Source organism: Sciurus carolinensis, chromosome 2 (assembly GCF_902686445.1).
Source record: "Sciurus carolinensis chromosome 2, mSciCar1.2, whole genome shotgun sequence".
Taxonomy (NCBI): domain Eukaryota; kingdom Metazoa; phylum Chordata; class Mammalia; order Rodentia; family Sciuridae; genus Sciurus; species Sciurus carolinensis.
The window spans coordinates 42701245-42716466 of record NC_062214.1 but is presented as its reverse complement, the minus strand read 5'-3'; the positions used below and the strand labels follow the sequence as shown (position 1 = coordinate 42716466).

Sequence of the window (15222 nt, the reverse complement as noted above, 5' to 3'; positions counted from 1 at the left end):
ACTTGCCCACTCCATTCATGTGACCCTATCCCTGCACCTGCAGGCAAGGTGCCTGCCACCCACTTCCTGTTTGAGACCCCCCCTCCCCCGCCCACCAGGCTCTTCACTCCCAGCTGTCCCACTCCCTTCCTGGGCCCTCTGCTGCTCAATATAGAAACTTGGGACAGATGTTTTTGGTAAACCACTGGGCTGTGGCTAACCTGTGGGGGATGGTATGGTGACTGCACGTGTGTGTGTGTGTGTGTGTGTGTGTATCCCCTTCCCCCCAGTCTTTCTCCGGGCCATTTGGGCTCTCTGGTAGAGCAAGCTATGAATTTATTTATTAGTGGCAGTGACTGTGAGAGCCATGGCAATAAATAATGGTGGCTAAGGACTTTGGGAATATGTCATCCTCCAAATCAAATTTTTTTCCAGTTACGTGTTAAGGTCAGGAGGTTCCATCTGCAGCACCAGTTATGAGGCTCTGAGCAGAGCTGAGAGGCCCCCACCCTTTCCATTACAGAGGAGGAAACCAGGCGCAGAGAGGAAAAAGGACCTGACCCAAGCATTCTGCCTCCAAGAGTCTCTCTGTGAACCCAGGTGGGTCCGTCCTCACAGGCTTTCTCTGGGAACTCTGTAAACTACAGTAACTCCTTAACTTAACATAAGGGGCTATGTGAGAGTCTGTGGATTCAGAGGGGGCTTCTGAGAGCCCTTCTAGATGCTGAGCGACCAGGGGCTGATGGGCTGCTCAGTGCTCCAGAGGACAGGCAGGGCCTCCCACCCATGGTTAGTGAGGGAAGTGCTCTCTGCACCCACCCATGAGATGGGTGCCTGTTCTGGGGCCAGAACATGATGACATCCCTGCTCCTGGGAGGCATCCCTGCTGCTCAGAGCAGGTCAGCAAACCCCATGTGAGATGGTTATGCTAGGAAAAAGATGACAAATCCGTTTGTTTATGCGGATCTAGGGATCAAAGCCGGGTCATGTGCATGCTTAGGCAAGTGCTGTACCACTGAGCCACACTCCGAGCTCCTAAGTCCCATTTTATTTTATTTTAAAAAAATTTTTTTTAGTTGTAGAAGGACACAATACTTTTACTTTATTTATTTATTTTTATGTGGTGCTGAGGCGCGAACCCAGTGCCTCACATGGTCTAGGCAAGTGCTCTACCACTGAGCTATAGCTGCAGCCCCGAAGTCCCACTTTAAAAGTGAAATAGAGTAAGCCTATTTGTGCAGTGTGTATAATGGTTGTATTCGTGTACATATGTGATGTGTACATGTGTGTAGATGTGAGTATATGCATTTGAATGTGTTTAAAGGTATATTTTGTGTATGCACATTTGAGCAAATGTGTGTGTATGTGCATTGTGGCTGGGCCCACTGTGAGAGCATGTGTGTATGCATGTATGCATGCATTTGTGTCATGTGTGTACACATCTGTGCATTTATGCCACATGTGTGAGTGTGTTTGTGAAGAATAGCTCAGACCGTGGAGTCGTGTTGGACCTGGTTTTGTCTCCCACCATGGGAGGAAGTGGCAGCACCATGACAAGCCACCTGTGCTGGCCAGCCTTCCCTCCAGTCGCCATCTTTTTTCTTTCTGCCAGCACCTTCCTTTAGGGACTGCAACAAGTTTAGTGCTGCCTAAAGATGATCTGTCCTTTCAGGAGCAGAGCAGTGCATGCCCCTTGTAAAACAAACTAGAAAATCTGGAAGAACACAAAGAGGAAAATAAAAATTGCCTTTCGTCCCTAGACTTAGAGTCCTGGCCACAGCTTAATAAATTCTCCAAGCAATGGCTGTGACTTAGGACCAGAGGAGAAGGAAACATGGACACCATCTTACCCCAAGGCTCTTGCTCTCTGGCCCCATAGTCAAGTCTTTGGAACCTCAAGGGTCCTATGCTGCCTTGTTATTGTCATTGTTGAATTCGTCATGGTTCATAAGGTACCCAAGGTGGCCAAGTTGGTCTGAGCTGTAGAGACAGTCACAGACCTGGGTTTAAGTCAGGTCTCCAAACAATTTGAAATTTGCTTCACCTTGGTTGATCTGGTCTCTAACTATCCCCAATCCTGTTTCCCCCTCTCTACAATGGAAGAAAAATAACAATTGAAGGATGGTTTTCAAGGTTAGAAATTTTGCCTGTCTTTTTTCTGTTTGCTCTCAGATCCTTGTTTTCCCCTTTCCACTTTCTGCTCCATGTTGTGGAGAGAGATACTTCCAAAGTTACTTCCCCTCAGACTTCTGGATAGGTTTGGTCAAGTGAATAGAAGGTTCAAGGGTGGGAGGCCAAGAGAAGTCAGGTGTCTCTCTGTCCCTCTCTGCTTCCGGCGGTGTCTCAGACAGTGGCTGCATCTTTACTGTGGTACCAGCTCTGCTGGTAGCTCCAGAACCATAGGCTCTGGTAACCCTACTTTCTCCCTTTGTCCCTTCTTGTCCCAGGCTTGGTAGTGGTAGTGATGATTGCCTGCTGTCACTGAACTCTAGATCTCCTTAACATCCTCAGCATGACTCCTCGGCAATTCAAAGCTGCAAAACAAATTCCCTGTATTAAATTCCATGGTTGAAAGGCAAGGTATGGTCTTGATTTTGAGCTAGGGCCCTAGCTGACAGAAATGACATGCATGGCAATATCTGGTACATAGAGGATAGTCATCTTGTGGCACTGTGGTCCACAGCTGTGGTTCCTTATGAGCTTGTTAGGACTTCACCAGCCAACTCCTCTCTCCCACAAGTGAAGAGATTATGAGTCCTGCCTTCTTCCTTTTCTTGAGCCAAGCCCTAATTAGGTTCTTTTTGCTCTTTTAGTTGCATGGACCAGGAATAAGGGAAAGGACTCTGGAGTGAGGCAGCTCTGGGTTTGAATCTCAGATTCACTATGACTAGCTGGGTGATCTGGAACCTATCACTTCAACTCAGCTGCATTGGGTTGGGGGTATAGCTCAGTGGTAGGAGTACTTTCCTAACATGTACAAGATTCTGGGTTCCATCCCCAGTACTGTAAAACAGAAACAAAATAACTCAGCTGCATGATCGAAAACTAGGGGATACGAATGGCTAATTGATAGAGATGGTGTATACATTGTGCGTGATGAAAAGATTAAGCTTTTGCTTTTGTTGACTATTAAGGTTAATATCACTACCACAGCCCCCTTCTTCTAAGGACTGGTTCTTTTCACTTGGATTTGGGCCAATGGACATAACAATTGCTCATCCTTCTTTCTTCCCAATATCTCTTGATATGAGGAGCATGAAGGTTGCTAGGAAAGGTAGGCAAATTTGCAAAGGTGCCAAGAATCAGAAAGGTAGCATCTGAGAATCTTTCCTCTTGATGGTGGAAGCATCCATGGATTGAGATCATCACCCAAAAGATGGGGACCCAGCCATGATGGAGAATTGAACCTGGCAGGGTCTCAGAAGTGCAGAGCCAAGGTCTAGGGGGCGCCAGGGGTAGAGCCCGGTTTGGCACACAGCAACTGAGAACAGTTGTGCAGAGTGGTTATCTGTTTCTTCCTCAGAAGATACTAGAAATAGCTCTTGGAATTCACCCTGCCCCTTCCCTCCTCCCACCGGGTCACATATTTGCTTCCATCTGCCATGCCTTTCCATTTCTTGTCCAGAAAACTTCTACACATCCTTCAAAACCCAGTTGAGTTATCACCTCTGGGGACTTTTGGTATCATCCCTAGGTATCATTGATTATATCATTCCCTGTACTTCAAGCTCATAAGTGCTTCTGTTGTGGCAATAGCACCTCCTCTGTGTACACCTAATGACTTATAGATCCTTTTCTTATGGCACCTGTCACATTTCCTACAGTAATAGCAGTAGACAAAAGGATAGCTGGCAACTTCAACAGCAATTGCCACAATGAGGAGACAGGTGTTTAAACCCACCACAACCTGGTTCTAGAGTATATGCTTTTAACCTTCCTCATTTTGCATGTGAACCTCTAGAGGAGAGTCCTGATTACACCCTTCTTTGTGTCCCTAAGAACTGGCAGGGTGCCTGACACCAAGTGGTTCCTTAAAAGCTAGATGAAATAAAAGAACATTCCATAACACTGATGTACCAAGGTTTGTTAAATCTTTTCTCTTATGTTGCTGTGAATATTTCCGGGCATCTCTCTTTTTTGGGCTGGATTATTTTCTTTGGGTCAATTCCCAGGAGTGGAACGATTGGGTCCGAGGATATGGCACTTCCTTACTCTGCCACGTCATCTTCCGCCTTCCATAGCCACCAGCAGCAAAGAAGCACGTTCCTGGCAACCTTGCAAACGCTGTTCTCACCTTGACCTTGACGTGGCTGTAATTAGAGGTGCCACGAAAGCCCTGGGGCCGGCGGCTGCGCCGAGTCCTTTGGAAGCTGCATCGGGGCCATCCGCGGCCAGCGAGCTGCACACGCCCGCCGAAGCTCCGCGCCGCCCGGCAGCCCTGCGGCTCCAGTCGCGCGCCCCCTCCCTCCTCCAGCTGCCTTGCTGGCAGCTGGATTCAGCCTGGGGGCGGGGACCAGATCCAGCATCCTCGCCTGACCACTCCACTGCCTCTGCTTCCTTATTTGGAGGGACAGGAGGTGGGGAGAGAAAAGAGTGGGTAGAGATGGCTCAGGGAGAAAAATGTAGGGCAGAGGAAGGTGAGGAGATGGGGAAGGGGTGTTTCTGAGTCGGGGACGGGCGGGTTAAGCCTCCAGTCCCCCTTTGCATCGCTCCAGGGCTGGAACACGACAGCTCTTCGGATTTCTGCAGACCCTCCCCCAAATCCTTAGCTCACCCAAGGAAAGGCGAACTCTTCGCCCTGGCTGGAGCTTCTCTCAGACCTGGCAACTCTGTCCTCAGGTTCCCTTCCTGTGGCCCGATTGCACAGGACAGCAGGCAGAGGGTTGCAGGCACCCCTCATCCTCCTGGCATGCCCCCCTCCCCCCGCCCCTCTTTCCTCTTTGTCTCCTCTGCTTTTCATTGGCCTTTTCCCTCATTTTCTCTGGACATTTCCACTTGAACTACAAATAACAAAACTGCCAGAGACACTTATTTGGGCCAGGAACACCCAGGTAAGACTAGAGACACAGGGAAGCAGAGTCACCCACTTGAATTCAAATACACCTATGAAGGGTGTTCTAACTAGTGAAGGCAATTTTAATCTGTACGTTTTAGGGTTCTCAGATAAAATTCAGAATGCCCAGTTCAATTTGAATTTCAGACAGGCAGTGGATAATATTTTATCTCCTGCTTGATTTAATATGTTATATCTGCAATATTGCATAGGGCACAATACAACCTATTCGTTGTTTGTCTGAAATTCAAATTGAACTAGGCATCCTGTATTTTTATTTGCTAAAGCTGGCAAAGCGAATGTATTTCTTTTCTTTTCTTGAATTTTAAACTCCTGGATTCCACATCCCCCCAATCCTTTAGTCACTTTCCTTCTTTTGCCTTTTTGGTGGAGATTTTGCTCCTTAGAGAAGTATTCTCTTTTTAATTTCCCTCCTTCCCTGAATTTTATTTACTTTAGTTAAGTTACCCTGGGTCTCAATTTCAAAGTCTTTGATGTTATTACTAGAGACTGGGGTTGAGGATTGAGGCTGCATGAGCTTTTAGGAAGGTTTCTTCAGGACATTGGGAGGAAATTAAACCTCGGAAAATATGCTTGACATTTTTTTTCTTTCTTTCTAAAAAGAAAGTCTGTGGGTCGAACTCCGTTATGGTCACGGGAGCACGAACAGCAGAGTTAAGGCCAAAGAGCTCATTTCTCAAACCACCACCAGCTGTAGCCCAGCCAATGGGTGATTTATCTCCAGCTGCAGGGCCACTTTCTCAGGGTTTCCATCCTCAGCTGAACTTGCAGAGGGATCTGAGAAATCAACTAGACTGGGACTTCCTACACTATAATATATACACAAGTCACTAGGGGAACTTGCTCTTTCTTTCTTCCTTTCTTTTTTTACAGTATGAAGATTGAATCCAGGGCCTTGTGCTATATTCTCAGTTCTTTTTATTTTACTTTGAGACAGGGTCTAAGTTTCTGATACTGATCTCAAACTTGTGATCCTCCTGCTTCAGCCTCCTGATAGTTGGGATCACAAGAATGCACCTCTGCACCTGCCACTTATGGGCTTTAATAATTCCCTTGCTTGGGCTGACCCAGTATCACAAATCAGACTCTTGAGCTGGGACTCAGTACACAATTATAGAAAAATAAAACAAACAAGCAAAACTCCCCTGAGACCATTGGTTGGGAAAACTCTGAGTTGTGTGATTCTTTTCTGTTGGTCATCTGTTGTGGTTTAGATCTTTAATGTGCCCCCAAAAGTTCATGTGTTAGGCAATGCAGAAAAGTTCAGAGGTGAGATGTTTGAGGATTATGAGGGCTGAAACCTCATTAGTGGATCAATTCATCTGATGGATTAATAATTTGAATGAATACTGAGTGGTAACTGTTGGCAGGTGGGGCGTGACTGAAGGAAGCAGGACACTGGGGGGCGTGCCCTTGGACTATATCTTGCCCCTGGCTCCTCTTTCTTGATCTCTGCTTCCCTGCTGCCATAAGCTGAGCAACTTTCCTATGCCACGCCATGATGTTCTACCTCACCTCAGGCCCAGAGCAATGGAGTTGCTCAAACATGGACTAAACCTCTAAAACTGTGAGCCCCCAAATAAACTTTTCCTCCTCCAACTCATTCTTGTAAGGTATTTGGGTTACACAAAACTGACTAATATGATGCCTACTCTTGTGTGAACAGTTTCCCATAGAATTGACCAACTTCATAAATTACCCATTAGTGGCTTCCTTCTCTTCCTTGTTCCTCTTCCCACTTTTCTATGATGTTTCCTGAGATCACCTCCTAAGTCATCTACTTGTCCTTGAATCTGTCTGTCTGGGTCTGCTTTGGGGAGATCTTAGTTTCATGGGTTACGTTTGCCCACAGATGGTTTTCTGATTTAAATCATGAATTCTCTTAAAAGGCTGCTTGGAGTAGCAGAAAATCCTAGTGTTGGGAGCTCTGTGGCTGAGACATTTTAAGTTATTGTGGATATAGTCATTGTGAAATCATTTTAAAAAAATGTAGCTGGGTAGTTTCCAAGTCTGGGTTCTTCACTTCTACATTCAGGCCAATAGTGCTGCCTGTTTGTGTGGTTGAATAAAATAGCAGATATTGAAGATAGAATTATTAGTCCCTATTTTCACTTCCCCATGGCAGCATTAGTATTATATATTCATGCCATTCCCATACTGCTTGCTTGTATTCTTAACTGTGTGACTTGCCATGGCCAATAGAAGTTGGCAGACATGATGAAAGTAAAGGCTTGAGTGGGCTTGTGCTATTAGGTTTGTTCTTTCACTCATGTTTTTCTTGATAGATCATTTATTAAGCAGCTGCTGGTTCTAGAAGTATGGGGGACATACTAAGCATATTTGGACTTATCTTGTGGCCTGGAGTCAGGTTTATCTGAGCCCAGCTTAGATCAGCCAAACTCCACTTAACCTGCAGATGCTGTCATATGCTGCTTTTTAAAAATTTTGTTATGCAGCTTTATTGTAGGATAGCTAACCGATACAATATTTATGAAAATGTTCAACACAGGGCTTCACACATTCTAGAAGCCCAGCACATACCAGTGCCTGTCTGTTCCCATCACACACATGAATGTGGAAGCTGAGACATTTCCCTGATTCTTGTCCCTCAAATCAGACTTTTGGATCAAGATCTTGCAGCAAGGCATATGTTGGAATAGATGCTCCAGTTGGTATTGGGGTCCTGCCCAATCACTCCTTCCTTCCTCATGTGACTGGTATATCCCTGATCAGAGGTGAGGACCTTTGTGATAATAACAACTCCTCTCCTAGCTCCTCTTTCAAAACAAGCTCAAGTTAATCTCTTCCTAAACTTTCCTAGACCCCCAACCACAAAGATTTCCCTCATTTTCCGTATCACTGGCTAAGCTCAAGGAATAATCTATTTTGTGTCATTTCATTTCTCACCCACCTTCAGCAATGATAATTCTAATATAGTAGGGGACATTAAAAAATACTAATTGCATATTAGGCATGATGCTAGGTGCTTAATGTATATGTTTGTTTAAAAGTCTAAGGAAGTTACCATTAATACTTCATTTGCAAATTGTCTAATGCTTTTGAGTTTTATGTGAGTTGATGTTTTAAAAACCTGATTAATTATAAAAATCATTTTTAAAAACAGTCAACCTATCTTTATGGTGTAGGTAAAGGGATTATTTTCACTTTATGCATAAAGAAGTTCTGTCTCAGAGAGATTTGGTCATAACTTATAAAGTGGCTTAGGAGCTACCTGGACCCAGGTCCACCTGACTCCAGACCCATATCTCTACTCCCATCCTATGTAGCCAACTTGGTCTTTCTAACTAGATTGTGAGGTCTTTGAGAACAGATTAAAATGTTGGGTGTATGTGGTGAATACATTACACACAGTAGCACCCGACCATTATTTGTTGGCTGACTGACTGAAGCCTCAGGGATCAAGCAAAGGATGCTCATCAAGCAAAGCTGCAGAGTTGGCTTTCTTGTAGAAGCATCCAACAGTTTGGGCACACTCTGCTTCCCACTCTTAGCATCCATCAGCCCTACTGAACCAATGCCTACCTTCTCTGTACTTCTGCTCAGTCTTGGGAGATCCATACATTCCCTAAAACCACACCATATCTCTGTGAGTCCTGGCAAGTGTTGGGATGCTTTTGATTGTAAGTAACAGGAACCTGATTTGGGCTGTGGTGTCCTTTCCCGTCAGTTCTCTTCCTCTGACCTGTTCTGAATATCCACTTTGTTTTTAGGTGGTTTCCCCCAGATTTTAAGCATGTGCATCCTCCATATAGTGTTTCTAGTTTCAGGATAATTGGGTCACCTTTGGACCATTCCCTGTGGCATTCTGTGGGAATTTCACTTACTAAATGATTTTGGTCTGGGTTATTTGTACCACCCACTATGGCAGAGGGGCTAGAACTTACTGAGACTGACATACAGTCAGGACCCTGGGGCTGGGGCAAGGTCAGACATACAACATATTTGTGTCTGCCAAGTAGTAGAGGAAGGGTGGAAAGACATTTGAGAGCAACCCCAAGTCTAGATGGAGGTTGATGGCCATGCAGAGGAAGAGGTGGGTTGGGAGAGCAAAGAGTCTGTAGGAGGAGACCAGGCATCCCGAGCTGATTCTCAGACAATATTCTCTGACAGCAGTGTTCTCTGAGGCTGTATTAGCCCTTGGCAGAATTGTTCTTTCTCTCCCAGAGAGATATCCTCTGTTCTTGGCTGGGTCTAATTGTATGTGGGGGTTCCAGAATAGATCCTGGAACAAAGACTCTCATACCACTGATTTATTAAGGAGGTGCTCCCAGGGGAAACTGGAAAGGGGGTAAAGGAAGCAGGTCAGGGTAGCGAAGAAGTCATGCTAAGGATGATCTCAGGTCAAGTCCCACAGAGGGACAGATTCCAAAGGGAGAGATCTGGAGTTTGAGAGACACCTCAGAGTTATCCTGACCCTAGGCAAAGAAGCTGGACTTTTAGACTCTTACCTATTAGTCACTGGCCAAAGGTTTTAGGCTAGGAGGATATAAATTTCTGGGCACCTTGGGCTCATTGTCCCTCCAAGCAAGGTGACTCCAGTAGTCCAAGACAAGCCCTTCAAAGAAAAAACTCAGCTATGCAATGCAGGAAGCAAAAGCACTTCAGGGATGGAAGGGGTCAGGGACATACAAAAGGTAAAAGGGACCCCAGGGATAGGGCAAAGTGCGAACATTGTCCACTCCAGGCTGGGATACACGTGTCAGCTCTCACCCATAAACCAGGAATTTCCAACTCTGGCCCTCAGCCCTGATTCTACCCACAGATGTGTTTTGCAAGCCATGCTGACTGCTCAATGCTTTAAAACTTCTGAATTAGTTGTCAACATTTAAATCTCAAGTATTTTTTTTTTCAACAAAAAAATCTAAATCTCTAACTCTTGAAAAATCAGATTTGTTATCGGAGGCACACATATCCATATGGCCACAGTGTCACAGAGTCTGCTCAACCTGAACAATTTTACCTGGTGGCCCTGAAGCCACAGATCCCAATATTCTATTATGTCCCAAACATACTGCATAAATTTTCTTGTAGGAGAGCAAAGAGGAAAGAAAGATTTTTTTTTTTTTTTTTTTTTTTTTTTTTGGTGTCCATATCTCTGAAATGGAAGAAAAAAATGCAAGGTCCATGGAGGGTTAACGTGGCTATGAGATATGTCTGGGTCTGAAGAACAGCTCAAGGCACCATTAGGAAGCCTCTGTCATGGTGCCCGCTGGGCCCCTGCAGGCATGTGAGCTGTGCGCCTCCCCCAGACTCTTGCTTTTCCACTAAGATCCAGCTGTTCTGCTCCCCCTCCTTCCATCCCATTTTTGTTAAAAGCAGCTGTTTTTCCCCTTCCAGCTCTCCAAGTGCTGATTTCATCTCTTTCCCGACAAAAGTTGGGAGCCAGGAGAAAAATGGTTTGGCAGAAAATCAACATGCGGAGGGAGGAAGAGGCAACACGGAGAAAGCAGAGGCCATGCAGGATCTGAGATGGGGTCTGAGCAGGATGGCTGGAGCCAGGTGCTGAAGACCCCAAGAGGCAAGAAGCCCCCATGGTCCAGGTGGGGCTCCTTGGAGTCGCTCTCCGTGGTTTTAGCTAGAGATGGAGGCCATTGTTCCTTGGCTCCATGGATTTCCTCTTTGTTGTAGCCTGAGAGGGGTGGGAGCAGCCAGTGGGGAGAGGGAGGGGAGACACTGGGGGCCCATAGCAGCTGACTCCTCTCCCTCAACTCCATTCCGCCTGCGCATTTGAATACTTACATTTTATGTGGGTTATGCTAGGATGAAAGGAGACTGAGAGATGAGACGAGGGATGACTGAAGACTGGACAACTGGTCCACACAGCAAACCAGGACCTCTGGGTCAGGAAGGTGGCCCAGGTCAGGAGAAGCCAGAGCTGGTATCCACACCCATGCTGGGTCTGTGTTATGTCCTAGGAGCCTCGCTTAGTCCCCACAAGCCCCCTAACAACAGTGGTCCCCTGGTTCTTTTCACCAAAACCTGCCTCCCCCAAATCCAGCTAAGCCAACATCTTTGACTAAGTTTTGGAAAAATTCCTTTCTCCTTAACTTTGCCAAAAAAGGGTTGAAATTTTCCAGAAGGATCACTTAACTAAGACACTAAGGGGGAAGCCCAGACAAGGAGGAATGGGTGAGTTTACAGAGCACAGATGTCTGAGTTCAATTTGACTAAACATCTCGGGAAAGACCCGCTCGCTTGGTGGGCACGGCAGAGGAGGAGGTGTCTGTTCTTTGGAATTCCTTGACTCAGCCTGGCCTGGGCTGAAGGCTGGGTGGAGCTTCTGGATAGAGATGGGGGTGGGTGACAGGGACCTTAGTGCATCTGGGGTACTGAACCCAGGTCTTGCCTGAGAAGGGACTCTTTACCTTCCTGACCTGCCTTGGTTGAAACCAGGCCCTGTTTACAGCCCCCAGTCTTTTTGAGTCTTGGGCCTACCTCCATTAGTGCAGAAGGCCCTGAATTTTATCCTTCACTCTTCCCTAGAAGTTGCTGGCTCCTGGCTCCAGATGGGCCCTGCCTCCTGCCCAATATCACCCTGTCTCTCTCTGCCTGTATAGTTTTTCAAAGTGCCTTCACAGAGTTTGAGCTGTCTCTACCCTGGAGCAGCTATGCTCTATGGGGTCCTCAAATAGGTCAGAACAGACTACCTGGAGCTGCTCATTTCCTGGACTGAACCACTTTGGGGGTCCCTTTCATGTTTGGGTTATGACTTGAGGGACTGAGCTTATCCTTGGGGGAACCATGGCTGACATACCCGAGTGTAATGGCCATAAAAATACTTATTTTTTAAAATAGGTAATACATGTGCATGTTAATGTAATCAAACAAAAACAAAAGTGGCTTCCATTCCTGTCTCCCTCTCTCCTCTCCAGAGGCAACCACTGTCTTGTGCATCTTCCAGGGACATTTTACATAAATTACATATATGTACATATATATATATATATATATATATATATATATAATGAAAAAAATTCTATATACAGTTATAGTTGTCCCTCAGTATCCATGAAGGATTCATTCCAAGACCTCCTGAAATACCAATATCTGAGATGCTCAAATCTTTTATATAAAATTAGCATTTAACTTACCCATATCTTCCCATATACTTTAAATCATCTCCAGATTACTTATAATGCCTGATGCAATGTAAATGCTATGTAAATAGTTGTTATACTGTATTGTTTAGGGCATAATGACAAGGGGAAAAATGCACATATTGAGTATGTACACAGCTTAAAATTTTTTTTCCTGAACACTTTCAAGTTGCAGTTGGTTGAATCCAAGGATGCGGAACCCACGGATATGGAGAGTGGACCGTATCCATTTTTCCTAATGTTAATGCTTTTATGGTTTTAGTTTTAAGTTTCTGATCCATCTGGAATTTATTTGGCGTGAGGAGTAAGGTAGGGATTCAGCTTTAATTTTTCCCAGATGATGATCACCCCATTGTCCCAATGAATTGGGATCTTTAGAATAATCCAGCTTTTCTCCACTGATTTAAGTTATGAAACAAATGCTCCTTAAAGATTTCTTTGGCACATATTTATCATGGAGGCAAAAGGAGGGAGGGCTGCTGGATGCTGTCTTAGCCTCAGCTCTGTCTTTTTTTTTTTTTTTTTTCCAGTACTGGGGATTGTATCCAGTGGTGCTCTACTGCTGACCTACATCTTCAACCCCCTTTTAAAAAAAAAAAAAAATTATTTTTTTAAATTTTGAGACAGGGTCTTGCTGTTACCTGGACTTGAACTTGCCATCCTCCTGCCTCAGCCTCCTGAGTTGCCGGGGTTACAGACATGGGCCCCTGCATCCTACTCAGCTGTATCTTCTTGAATAGATCAGTTCAGGATACAAACTTGCAAACAGGTTCTCCCTTTAGCAGGCAGCTTAGTGATGCCTGTTACTGCTCAGAACTTTCTTTATCCATACAGCTTACTCAAGTGATCCTTCCAGGCCCTTGCTCTTCACTTCCTTGCACAAGGCCCTCTAGGAATTGTGATTTTCTCCATCTCCTCATATTTCTAGGTTGTTGCCTGGTCAGTTTCCTCACTAGTGCAGAGTTCTGTGGACTCTGCTGGTGGGGTGCCTGCTTGTACTCATCTCTATATCCAGGGTGTGAGATTGAGAATCAGAACCCACTTTTCAGTAAATACACCTTCTACTCTGTTTCAAGGGATGGAGAAAATTAGGGTTGGAGAGATTAAGCTACTCGCCCAAGGTCCCACTTTATGAGCAAGTATAGGATTTGAATCCAGCTCTGACTCCAGAGCCTGAACTCTTAACGTCCTAGGGTGCTGTCAGAAACAGGCAGTCTCTGTGGCTCACAGGTGCTCCACTGGCACTGAGAGAGGCCCAGGAGGCCTTGAAATGGTGAGGTCAAGTTCAAGGGTGTTGTCCTCTGCATTCCCAGTTCCCCCCAGGGTCACTGCTACATGCTATCCCTCATTGCGGGTTCCACCCAGTCACCAGAATCTGGCTTCCTGGGCTTTCCTTGGATTTCCTTGGGTACCAAAATAATTCCACTCCAGAGAACCCTGTCAATGCCCCTTGATGCTGGACACTCATGAATAGTAATGAGTTTTATTTTTCATTATCTCCAGTTTTAATAGGAAAGGCCCCACAGAGGCCAGTCCAAGCTCTGGATTCCCTGCTACTAACATGTGATAGACTTTGTCTACCCTGGCTTCCAGCTCTCACCCTGCCTGTCCCTGCTTCCAGAGTGCTGGGAATGCCCATTATGCATTCTGTCCTTAAAGGCCACCTTTTTTTTTTTCTTTCTCTTTTTCTAAATCTGAGCTTATTCAAAGAAAAATGAATTTGACTTGGCATATGAAAAAGGTCAGGACATTACACTGTTGGAAATGTTTATGTGCTTGAAAAGAATGAAGACTTCTCTCACAGGTAAGTTCCTCAACCTCTTCACTGTGAGAGGTTCATCCATTCGTGGAGTACAAACCAAGTGATTTTATCTGGTCCTGTCCTCCCCGGGTGGTGACAGGTCAGCTGGCCACCAGGCTAAATGGGAGGGATTCGTTTTTTCATTAAAATATGAAGAGCAACAATGGCCTGGAATCTGCCAACATTCAGATTCTTTTTTTCCATTCATAAGCAAATGTTTACAAAGTATTTTTTTTATTTTATGTTAAGCTTAGTTTCCCTCTGTTTTCATTTTGAAAAAAAATTTAAACCCTAGAAAAATTGCAAGAATAATAACTATTAAATTCACCAACAATTAATATATTGCCACATTTTCTATCTCTTTCTATACAACAGATACATTTGTTTAAAAAAGTCACTAATATCTCCCCTTCCTCCTTTTTCTATTTATTTTCCCCTTTTCCTTTTTTTTTCTTTTTTGTTTAAATATTTGAGAATAAGTGGCAGACATATGACATTTTGCCCAGACGTTTCTGCATGTATCTTCTAAGATCATGAGCATTCTCCCTCATAGGAACAAAACTGCTGGGGGGGGGGTGTTGCACACCTGTAATCCTAATCGATTTGGGAGGCTGAGGCAGGAGGATCACAAGTTTGAGGTCAACCTCAGCAACTTAGCAAGACCCCATCTCAAAATAAAAATAGTAAGGGTTGGGGATGGTTGGGTCAGTGGTTGAGCACCCCTGGGTTCAAACCCCAGTACCAAAAAAAAAAAAAGAATAAAACCTTTATCACATCCAAGGAATTCCTATAGTCTTTCTGCATGAGCCATATTAAAATTTTGCCTGTTCCCCTGTGTCATGGTTTGAATATGAGGTGTTCTGCAAAAACTCCTGTGTTAATGCAGGCATGTGGAGGTGAAAAGATTGAATTATGAAAACTGTAACCTAATCAGTATGTTCTAGTTTGAAAGGACGGACTGGGTGGTAATAGCAGGCAGGTGGGTGTGGCTGGAGGAGCTAGGTCTCTGGGGACATGCCCATGCCCTGGAAGGATGCATCTTACCTGCTGCTCCTTTCCTTCTCTCTGTTTCATGGCTGCCAGGAGTTGAGAAGCTTTCCTCTTCCATGCCCTTCCAAAAGGTATAAAAATATATCTCAAGAGTCTCCCTCCTTCCTCTGTCTGCCAGCAGGAGACCCGGTTCCCTTCTTGGGAGGCAGACTCTGCTCCCAGTTTCTCTGTCTCCTTCCAAAGTAACATGTTCAACAGTG

General features: G+C 45.1%; 1 long non-coding RNA gene across 1 annotated transcript in view; it reads left to right on the top strand.

The window, feature by feature from the left end:
- The first annotated feature begins 504 nt into the window (after nt 1-504).
- Nucleotides 505-15222, top strand: part of LOC124970590 (uncharacterized) — a 30200-nt gene continuing 15482 nt past the window's right edge. Inside the window, exons 1-2 of the long non-coding RNA XR_007106156.1 lie at nt 505-579; nt 10412-10614. This is a non-coding gene — a long non-coding RNA (uncharacterized LOC124970590). The remainder of the gene's footprint in view (nt 580-10411; nt 10615-15222) is intronic.